The following is an 11,147-nucleotide window of genomic DNA, read 5'->3' as shown; positions in this document are numbered from 1 at the left end:
AAAAAATACATACACCATTAAACAATACAACAAAAATGTATTTTATAAAATTAGCACAGGGTCTCAATTTGACAGCTACAATATAGCTTTTACAAATCTGTTTTATATTGGACCTTGAAGACAGATCATAGGCTATATCATGTAACAGCGATGATGGTCTACTAAATAATGCATCACTAGCAATGTGAAACTATTATTTTCTAGGGTTGCAACCAGCTAAAACACATTAATAAATTAACAAATAAATGCAATTTGGGAAGGAGATGGTGGGGTAGTGTATGCTATGGGAGGCAAAATGGCATATGTAATGTTAGATTCCATTAACTGCAGCAAAACAATATAGAGCTTAAAAATATAAAATCCAAAATGAAAGTGGAGAATTGCTTGTAATTTAATCCAAATAGCCTAGAAGACATAGCTAGGTGTTATTTCCTTTCTTGTAATGTGATAATACCACTTGAACAATCAATACAAAATGACATAGTGATGAACACCCCTCCATGTTAAAAAAAAAAAATTCCATTCCAACAGCATTATGGCTAAACTAAATTGACATCTGTGTTATTCATTTTCCCTACGCTAACAGTTGACTGCAGTTTATAACAGGTTGCCATTTTCATTTATGCAAAATCTACTCACTAGTGCTTTGTAATATTTTAATAATGATTAAAGCTTGCTAGGATGCCCCTGCAACTATGACCACACAGTGTTGCAGTTGTCCACATTCAATTATGTATAGTCCTGGAATGTTTGTGTCAATGTTTTTGCAGCCAATAATTTGCAAACCCAATAAGACAGTAGTAAAGATTACAAAGTTAATCATGCCAACAGGCCTTTGTTTGCAGCTGATATTCAGTTGTGTGGTTTGCCCATTCAAAGTTTGGGCAACAATCATCTATCCAGCTTATCTATTCTCATGTTATGCACTTCATTGAAACGGCCATAAAACTTCCAGTAACTATTTTTCTGTCTCTCTACTTTTTAATTGCCCTATAAGCACTATCAGTTTTTCTGCTGAGTTTTTCCTTCAGGTTTACCAAAACCATGTAGTAGAAGGGCCTGTCTGATTTGCATACAAACTGAAACTCTAGTCTACAAAACTGATGTATAAAGTAAAACTGGAAGAATAGTAAAATTTGGGACCTGCCCATAGCAAGAAAACAGATATTTAACATGTCACTATCTGTAATTGGTTTCTATATATTGTAACTGGTACATTATTCCTTCCTGGTTGATTTAGGAAACAAAAAAGAACAAGGACATTTAGCAGGAAGTCTTGAGATTTCTGTTTCTATTTTGTAAATATTAGAAACTGAAAGCCAACATCTGCTTCATGAGGGCAACAAAGATCCTCATAACTTTTTTGTTTAAACATATTTTTTTTTTAATTAAAGAATGAAAGTAACATAGAGCTTGTCATTGGGTCTGTAATAATGATGGTGTACATAATATTGCAATGGAAACAATGAAAGATGTACAACCCTAAGTGCCCGTTCACACTACCGCGACTTGTCAGGCGACTTAGTCGCCTGACAAGTCGCGCTCCGTTCTGTACTATGGAACCATTCTAATAGGAGCGACTCAAGTCGCTCCGACTTAGAAAAAGGTTCCTGTACTATTTTTGGGGCCACTTCAGGCGACTTGCATTGACTTCTATACAGTCGTCGTTTTGCAAGGCGCTGCTGAAGTCGTATGCAGATCGCGTCTGTGAGTCGCGCTGCAAGTCGTGTCACCCCTGTGTGAACGGGCACTAATTGTGTATAAGAGTGATGTGTTTCAGATGGCATGCCAATGGGGCATCTTTTGCAGCTAATCTGATCAGAAACCACTGAGTTTGTATAAAGCATTTCACTATTGTTTTTGTGGAGTTGTTAGAGTTTGAGTAAATTTCCAAATCTTGGAGAATACTATATTACTTCTGTATAATCACATTGCCTAAAGCTGCATAGATGGATTGAATCTCGGCCAGTTCAGCAGGAACTCCCTGAAATTCGAACCATGTATAGGCAGGCTGAATGCTAAGTTGATCAATCGAGCAACTTTAGTGCAACCAGGCTGTAAGATTTTCCATGTGATTATTTCTAGCAGTTGTTATAGCTGCTAGCAATAATCACTGTGTTCTCCCAGCGGGGACGGCTTCCCCCACCGAGAGAACACAATGGCTCCATTGATTGACTGTGTTGATGGGGGAATCTAGCAACTTTCTTTCCGGCAACCCGTGGCTGCAGGAAAGAAAATCACTCTGTCTGTAGCCGGCTTAAGCATCATGCCAACCACAACTCTGATTGGCTGATGGCATGTTACTTCCTGCGTGCCTTGGGACTAGTCAGTGGCGACTGGTGTGCAACATTTTTGGGGGGCGGTTCAGTGTTAGGAAAGCGAATATTCATTTGCTTTTCTAACACACCTAGGTGGACTGCGAGCGCAATGCTTTCCGCTCGCAGTTCACCTTTTTTCGAAGCCTATTGGAGCCTGCGGCTCTAATCGGGTACTTCAAAAATACACCCCTGCTGGTGTAATTCAGGCAATCTGCGTTCAAAAAGGGGCTGGATGCCTGAATAGGGGGTGGAGGCGGTGGCCATGGTTAGATTCATGCTATGCATGAATCTATCCATTATACACAGAGGGGGGTGGCGCCCTTAATGGACACAACGCCACTGGGCCTAGTCATTGGTTGTTTTTTCATTCAATCATTTTTGTTATTGACATTCTCAAGACAAAAGTACAAAAATCACACTATATAACATAGTCTGGAGGTCTGTAGCTAAATAAGAAAGTTAAAAATGGTAAACACCCAATACCGGGATCAAACTTATGCATAGCAAGAAAGGTAAACTAAGTAGCCTCTCATATATTAGGCAGAATGAATACCTTTCCAACATAATGGATTATAAAAAGAAAGGACTAGGGAAAAAAAATAATCAATGGAGGCTCATGCAAAAGAACCAGTGTAGGATAATTACATGTTTAATGAACTGTCTGAATTTTCCGGTGGTAGGAACAGAAAAGGAAGTAGGTAGAAGGAGGGAAAAGAGGAGGAAGAAGAAAAAGTGCACTAGTGCTGCTACGTCAAGGTGACAGGGGAGTCATTTCCTCTCCCCTAACGCCATTCCTTAACATTAGAGTTAAAAATCGAAATGTAAAGCCCTATTGTCAGGTTGTATGTAATCTATCCACAGGGTCCACATTTTCAAAAACAAGTCATGTTGCTCTTCTACTATGGCTGTTAATTTTTCATTTACCGTTGTGCCATTTAAGCGAGTCTTGACTTCCTGAAAATTCAACTAGGGGGGTCTTCCAGGAGTGTGCATTGGCTTTTTTTCTATAAAAAGGAGAGGATGGGGTAATAAAGAGCTAAGGGGCAGTTAAAGCCCATCCCAGACATTTTTTTTTTGTAGCTTTGGCTAGAGAAAGGAAGAGTTAGCACTTACATTTTCTAATTACTGCTCATGACCACATTGGAAGATTTGCCATGGTTTACTGACCCTGTGACAAGAAATAGAAGGACTAGCAATAAACTTCAAAAGAGTTTCTGGCCTTTCTCAAAAATGCTTTTGTTGCTTTCCTTGTTCCCAGTGGAAGTTTTTTCATTGCTCCCTGTCCCTCCATTTCCCTGTCACTAGGACAGGAAATGAGGGGAAATCTCCCTAATTAGGAAACAGAGAAATAAAAACCTGAAAGAGGTACTCTCTTCATCACTTTGTCGAAATAAAAAATAAAAAATCTGAGCTGCTCTTAAAGTTCAGTCAGGGATCAGGGAATAATGTTTGCTGAATGACTTTTTTATAACTGCAATACTATCCGGTCTATTTACGAAAACTTTGCTGTGTGAATGTCACACAGCATTCTCACAGCAGTCATAATTAATACTCGTAATGGATTTCCTACAATCGTCAGATCCATCTAATGGCAGTATTTTCACAATCAAGGTATTCTGCATTTTGACCATTAGGTGGAGCTGACAATCATAGGAAATAAACATAGTAGACACATTTTGGGAGTTATTTGCGACAGCTGAGCAAATGCTGTCACATTCCTACAGCAATATTATTTATAAATAGACTCATAAGTGTACAAGTTACTTTGGCCCTCACAATATATCATAAATTTACATTTATTAAAATTAAATAAACATATTCTCGGTTAAGCATTTCTGCTAAATGAACTGTAACCATCTGTTCATCAGTTTTTTTATCCAATTTCATCCACGTGTTTCACACTTAACAAGTGAACTCATGGTGACGGTAAACTTGTTTTTGAATCATTACCCTTGCCTACTTGATTAGTAGCTTATATAAGCATTTAGTTTACCATCAACAGCTATAGTTGTTTTTAAAATGGCATACACCTCTTTATTTTGAGCCCTCTAGATCTTCAGCAGCTAGGTTCATGCACCTCTATGTACAAATTTGAGCTCTGCAGATATCAAATAATAAGTCATGCCATGCAGTTGCAGGGGAGAAGTACACTATATCTGTCTTCTAATTTCTCAGAGAAAGTGTCAAGTTAGGAAAATACAAGTTGATACTGTGGACCATTAACTTTTTTATTTTTTGGTGCTTTGTCCTTGTACTAGCTTTACTTTCTATAAGACTCCTATCAAGTATGTAGCCAGTGAATGTGAAAGCTCCCAATCTAAATACTTGTTCCAGGTTAACAGCTCACAAAACCCAAGGGTTAGCATGACAGACAGGTACCTACCAATTTAGGATGTTGATGAGCAATTGCAGACACGATTTCTTTCATGTACATTGAGGGACACAAGAATTCAGGAACAGTTGGGGTATACTACTGCCTTTAGGAGGTTGAGGCAGAAAATTGTAAGCTAGCCCACATTTTTGCTAGTGTCCTAGGAAGTTTGTTTGCCTTTTTCTTTCCTGTAACCTGTGGTTGCAGGAAACACATTTGCACCATGCATGGCCAGCCTTATGTCAGGGGTGTTATATATAGGGGTGACTTTGATGTGAAGAGGGGGCTTCCAATGTATAGGGGAGCCTCTAATGTGATCGGGGACCTCTGATGTGAAGTGGTGAATTATATTTTATCAAGATGGTTGTGTGTATCGTTCCAGACTCGGGTTTCTCATTGATAAGTAATATATACAATTTAGACTGGGGTGCCTGTAGATTTTAAATGCATTTAAAGGGTGCTTTGACTGACAAAAGGCTGAGAAATGCTAATCTAGACCATAATGGCATATGGCCAATATATAGTGTTCCTGAAACTTGTTGCTTGTACTTTGGCCAGCAGGCCTTAAAATGATTTAGTGGTCTGATGTTTTGACATTGTTACCTATTGCATTAACATCATTCTGTTGTGGTATCACTTTTTTAATGGATCTTAGAGGGCTTTTTGGTATACAGCCTGATTGTTCATAGTTATACTTCCACTTAACAGGACTTGATGTAATTTTATCTAACTACCATCTGCATAAAAAGGGTTTAGAAGGCTCTACGGAGGTACATCACTTCCCAGTATATTTACCCTAGGTCTGATGACATTTTCTCTTGAGACTGAAATGTAGATAAGCCTTTTCAACTTGTAATCATTTATTAATGTATTCCTTGTTAAGTGATAGAATATTTAGTTTGACTGCAGTGTTCATATCATATAATAGCACTATGATGATGACAGCCCAACTTGCTGAAAGATTTCTAACCTCCAGCACGATGATTCTGTATTTATAAATTTCAGCTATGAAATCGATAAGCGTATTTTTAACACGTACTCTGTAACCATGAAGCACTACCATGCTTAGGCCTCATTTACAACCCCACAGTCATTGGACAGATTAGCAAAGCGATGTAGTGGTTAGCACTTCAGCCTTGCAGCACCAAGGTCCTCAGTATGAGTCCCAACCAGCACTTTATCTGAATGGAGTATGCATGTTCTCCATGCTTATGCGTGGGTTTAACAATTTATTTACTCAAACTTTATATAGTCTGTCTTTTTTTTTCTCGCAAAAGATTTTTATTGAGAGCAACAAAAACAATTAATCCAACACAGTGGTTTCAGATAAAACATTGTCAATGGCAATTGGTCATCACAATCCACCATTTAATCAACAACTATATTTTAAGTCAGTTTTACCTTCCTCCCCCTCCCCCCTAATGCACCTTTCAATAATAGTAGTATGTCCACTCAGAACCTAACTGGTATACATCATGGGTACAATCCACATCTATATTAAAGTAGTTAGTCTATGTAAAACCAAATCAACCTGAGAAAAGCCTGGAGTGTCTAGCCACAGAGACCAAATGGCATTGAACTTGGTAGGATGACCACGGTGTTGAAAGATGTATTTTTTCCAACCTTAGGGTGTCCCCCATTTGGTTAACCCATTCCCGTAGGGTAGGGGGGTCTGCCGCCTTTCAATGTCTGAGGATAAGCCTACATACCTGAAGAGAGAACCTTAGCTATAGCTTGTTTGAGATTATTTTGTATGGGAAGGTCATCCAGGATTCTAATATGCAGTGCTTGGGATCCAAATGGATATTGACCTGAAGCACCCTGTTAATGGTTTTAACAACTTCCAGCCAGGAGAGATGTAGCTTAAGCCAACGCCACTAAAGGTGGATGAGATCTCTATTGTTCCTGGAGCACCAAGTACACGCCCATTCTATTTAGCCTTGCAGGTGTATGTTGCACCCGCAGAAAAATATATAATTGGGACAGCCTCTGTGTCATATTAAGAGTGCACAACTGTACCGCCTGCAGAGCTTCCTCCCATTGCTCTTCCTCGAACGTGTCTACATCTCTTTCCCAAGTGGCCGCCACTTCCGCTGGGAAACTTTTCAAGTGTGTAGACAGGATCATAGAATAACATTGTGATATAAATCCCTTGTATTGGGAGACTTCTTTCATATAATATAATATGGGGGCCGGGGACTCCACCCACAATACATATAGTCTGTCTTTAAGTGTATGTCCAGCCAAAACTTTTTTCATCATTTTGGATTGAGTGGGGATGGGTTACACCCCTATCAGATTTATAATGCTATCCGGGACTCTGGTAGAAAGTGAACAGAACTCTTCAACAGCAGCACCGACACAAATAAAAATACATTTTTAGTTACAGTAGAAGAAGGCTAGTGCCCGTCAGATTTTCATTTCAGCTTGTTCCCTTTTTGTAGGCTTTTCCTTACTTCCTGTCTGGTTAAACTGTTTTCAGAGGGACAGGAAGTAAAGGGAAATTACTCTTATTCTAACTGAGCCCTGGATAGCAGTAAAAAACAAACAGGAATTCTAATTCTTTACAACTTCATATGAAATTAAATTTTTATTTTGTGTCACATACAGTTTAAAGTAGACATTTGGGAATTGCGTGGGTTAACTGCTCGTTTTGTCCAGGGGCACACAGAAAAGATATTCTTACCTGATTGCTCGATCTTCTGGAAAACCGCGCTCTCCCACGTCCTGTGGTAGATTGTTCCTTCCCTCCTCACATCCAGAGCTCGTCTATGGGTGTGATGACGTCCGGAAGAGTCCACCACACAAGTCTGCTAGCGCTCAGGGGAACAGGAGCGGCAGGGACCAGACTTGCGCTTAGACAATTGGTGGATTAGGTAAGTATATCTCTGCTCTCCTCACCCCTAGACAAAAACTAGCAGTTAACCCATGCAATGCGGGCACAGCCCCACTGTATGGTCAAAAAAAAACACTTCCTGAAATTCTTCTGTAAAGCAGTACAATTATTTTTAAAAACAGCGTAAACTCTGGGTTCCGTTTTAAGCACATTTCACAGCATAGAAATTGTTTAACAATATAGTAGAAAAATGTATAGGGTTTATAATAAGATCTTATTCAGTCTGGGCAATAACATAATACACGTATAAAAAAACAATGAACAAAATACTTCAATACATGATAAATAAAAATGAAAGCCATTTGCATTCTAATGCACAACAGTCTGAAAAAGCCCTAACTTTTAGTAACCAGTCACATTTTAGCAGCTTAAGCTGGCCATACACTAATATACAGGCATACCCCACTTTTAAATACACAATGGGGTTTATTTACTGAAGTTAGAAAGTGCAAAATCAGTCTCACTTCTGCATAGAAACCAGTGAACTTACAAGTTTTTACCCAAGCTTAAAGAGGAAGTAAACCCTGGGTTTACTTCTTCTTTGTCTCCCTGCAAAGGTAAAGCATAATGGGCTACTATGCATCGCATAGTAGCCCATTATTTCTCACTTACCTGACACAGGAGCCAGCGATGTCAGCGCTGTCCCCTGTAGTACGGAGCGTCCATCTTCTTCCGGGTATCGCTGCTCTGGCCACTCACAGCGCTGGAGCAACGATGACATCACTCCCGCGCATGTGCACGGGAGCCGCCACTAACGGCAGCGGTGACTTTCTTTTAGTAAATATCTCCTAAACCGTGTCGTTTTAGGAAAAATTTCTTGGACCTACAGGTAAGCCTTAATCTAGGCTTACCTGTAGGTCAAAGTTGTTTGTAAAGGTTTACAACCACTTTAATTGAACAAGCCGAGGTTAGAAGTGCATTGGTTTCTATGCAGACGTGAGCCTGATTTTCCAGCTTTAGTAAACATTGTGTACTTAAAAGTGGGGTATGCCTGTATTTTTTTGGTTCAGCCAGCAAACTGAATGGAAAATTCTAAAAGATTACTCCATCCACTCCATACAGCGCGGATGTACAAATCTGCAGTGCTGGCTATTGTATTCTGACAGCTGGTGGCTGTGGGAATACCCAAACAGTGAGTGCATCTGGTTGAATGCAGTTACTGTTCAGCCAACAGTTTTCTGTTTGCCTCCTTAAATTTTTCAATCAAAGGATGTTGGGTGGGAAGGTGTCGACAGGGCCACCTATGAAGCAAATTCCGACCTGTTCCTAATGAATTCGCTCACTGTATGACCAGCTTTAGAAGAGTAGACTGTCACAAATCTGTTTTGTAATTGGTTCTTTTGGGTAACCCTATACTACTGCTGTTTGTACTATTGGCCTGACAATGCCTTGAGGGATAAACCATTTCAGAATAAAAATCTGATCGTTACAGATCAGTGCTGTTTGTATGAGACAATTCTACCCTTAGACCACACTTTCTTGACCAAAATTCCATGGAACCAGAAGGTTTCTCCAGAGGTTGCGAGGGGTTCCTTGAACAGCAAATGGTTGATCTACTACCTTATGGTGAATGCTTCATTCTACAGGCCAAAGATACTTGGGCAGCATCAGTGGCATGGCATCAGGGATTGTTTTAGCTGTCTGTAATGATGGCATTGATTATCTCAAATGTAATGGGCATTCCTCCTCTCACCAAACATAGAATCTCTCTCTCTCTCTCTTTGACCATAATGTAAAGGTGCTCCTTTCCAACAGACCACAAAATAAAATCTCATTTGTCCACTGATCACCAATGTAGAGACCATCGTCAGGTTTTTTTCTGACCATTATGATTATTTTAAATTTGTAAATAATACTCCAAATCATTTTATCATAAAATATGATCTACCTTGGGTGTCAAATACTGTAGGTAAGTCACATTCTTTATCCTTTCATTTAATTCATCATTTTATATACACAGCATACTGGGCTTGCTTAGGTACAGTGAGCTGTGGATGTAATCATTTTTAGCAGGGGTTTCCTGACACCCGGAAATTATTTTAAGGGTTCCTCTGAGATAAAAAGGTTAAGAAAGGCTGCCTTAGACACTTTAACGCATGTATTCAAATTTAGATAAATCCAAATAATCTGAAACATATGACACCGTACTTAATAGTTAGGCAACTCCTTTGCATAAACAGCACAAGGTCAATTAAAATAGGAGAATATACTGTATGCTTGTTCTGATAAATCCTCTAGCTATATCTAGATCTAATTATCCCAATAAGCTCATATATATTATATGTCATTTTTTTGTCAGTGTAGCACTGTCATTTTAAAGGCTGTTCTCCCTTTGGGGAGGCCTGGACTTTGTTAAAGCCATGTGAAAATGAAGTCACACATGTATATTTGTTGCATGCAGTAACCAAAATAGATGATGCTCTATAATAAAATATGCATTAAACAAGATGATTACCTGTCCAAAATATGTCTTGTATGCTAAATATACTCTCCTTTTCCATACAGTCAGTGTTACACATAATAAAGCAGAAAGAATGCAATTCTTCCTGAGGAATGATTAAGATATAACTAGCTGAAAGCAATCATGTTCAGTAGCAGAACATAAAACGTAGCCATTATTTCTAAAAATTACAATGCAAGCCATATTGTAATGGATAAATGCTGTCATTAGCACTCACCATAAGAACATGCTGTTCATGACTCCTGGACAGCTGCAGACTTCAGAGGCTGCTGTGGATAGGAGATCAGTACTTCAATAATGTGCATCGCTTACATTGCTAAAAAAGCATAAAAAAAATAAAAAAACACATCTACTGTTATCTGGAGTTCCCCGTCTTCCTTCTGCTGAATAAAAATGGTTTAAGAGGGTTCCTTTTGTCTCGTCTCTGATTGGAGAATTGCAAACAAATCTCAGCAAGGCTGTTTCATTCATATGATAATAGCTGTTTTCATTGCACCATCTGCAGACTGAGCTGGCATTTGCTGCTCTCCCCCTTTCTGCTTCTGAGCATGCTCTGTCTGTCATCAGTGTCCTATCGCTCTCACTGGCTCACCTCAATTTGTTAGTGTCCCAGAGGTCATCATTGAATGCAACATGATTTGCTGCAATGGCTCTGAAAATTCCCATATGGCCTACAAAAAAAAAAGAAGCAGAAAAGGCAGCGTTTGTAGAGCAGAGCATGTTGGAGGAAGTGAGACGAGCAAATGAATAGAATTTGCTGATAATCTGTATACTGACATATATCGCATTTATGGTTTTTAAATCGGTATTCAGCCACGTGCTAAAATTACAATATCATACCAAGCATATAAAAGGGAGGGTGCACTTCCTACTTGTCAGTTGCTACAAAGGATCTGACAACTGCCTTTTCTTGAAAAAAACACAGCAGCGTTCCAGATCAAATATTCACTCAACAGTTCTCCTACCAGGAGAGATATAGCTTAATGAATGATATAGGACAATTCCCGCATTATAGAATTTTTTTTTATAAATCTCCCACTATATTTTGTGTCTTTAGCTTTCCTTTCAAAAAGTATATAAATGTTTGGGCAAAAAAGCAGT

The 11,147-nt window shown here is 39.0% G+C and overlaps 1 protein-coding gene across 1 annotated transcript in view; it reads right to left on the bottom strand.

Moving 5' to 3' along the window:
* Positions 1-10,678, bottom strand: part of POMGNT2 (protein O-linked mannose N-acetylglucosaminyltransferase 2 (beta 1,4-)) — a 32,458-nt gene extending 21,780 nt beyond the window's left edge. Inside the window, exon 1 of the mRNA XM_077491481.1 lies at positions 10,264-10,678. The gene's annotated coding sequence lies outside the window, so the exon portion shown is untranslated. The remainder of the gene's footprint in view (positions 1-10,263) is intronic.
* Between the last annotated feature and the right edge of the window lie 469 nt (positions 10,679-11,147).

Source organism: Lithobates pipiens, unplaced genomic scaffold (genome assembly GCF_037356315.1).
Source record: "Lithobates pipiens isolate NorthernLeopardFrog02 unplaced genomic scaffold, aLitPip1_a1.2 Scaffold_19, whole genome shotgun sequence".
Taxonomy (NCBI): domain Eukaryota; kingdom Metazoa; phylum Chordata; class Amphibia; order Anura; family Ranidae; genus Lithobates; species Lithobates pipiens.
This window is presented reverse-complemented; position numbering and strand designations above follow the sequence as displayed.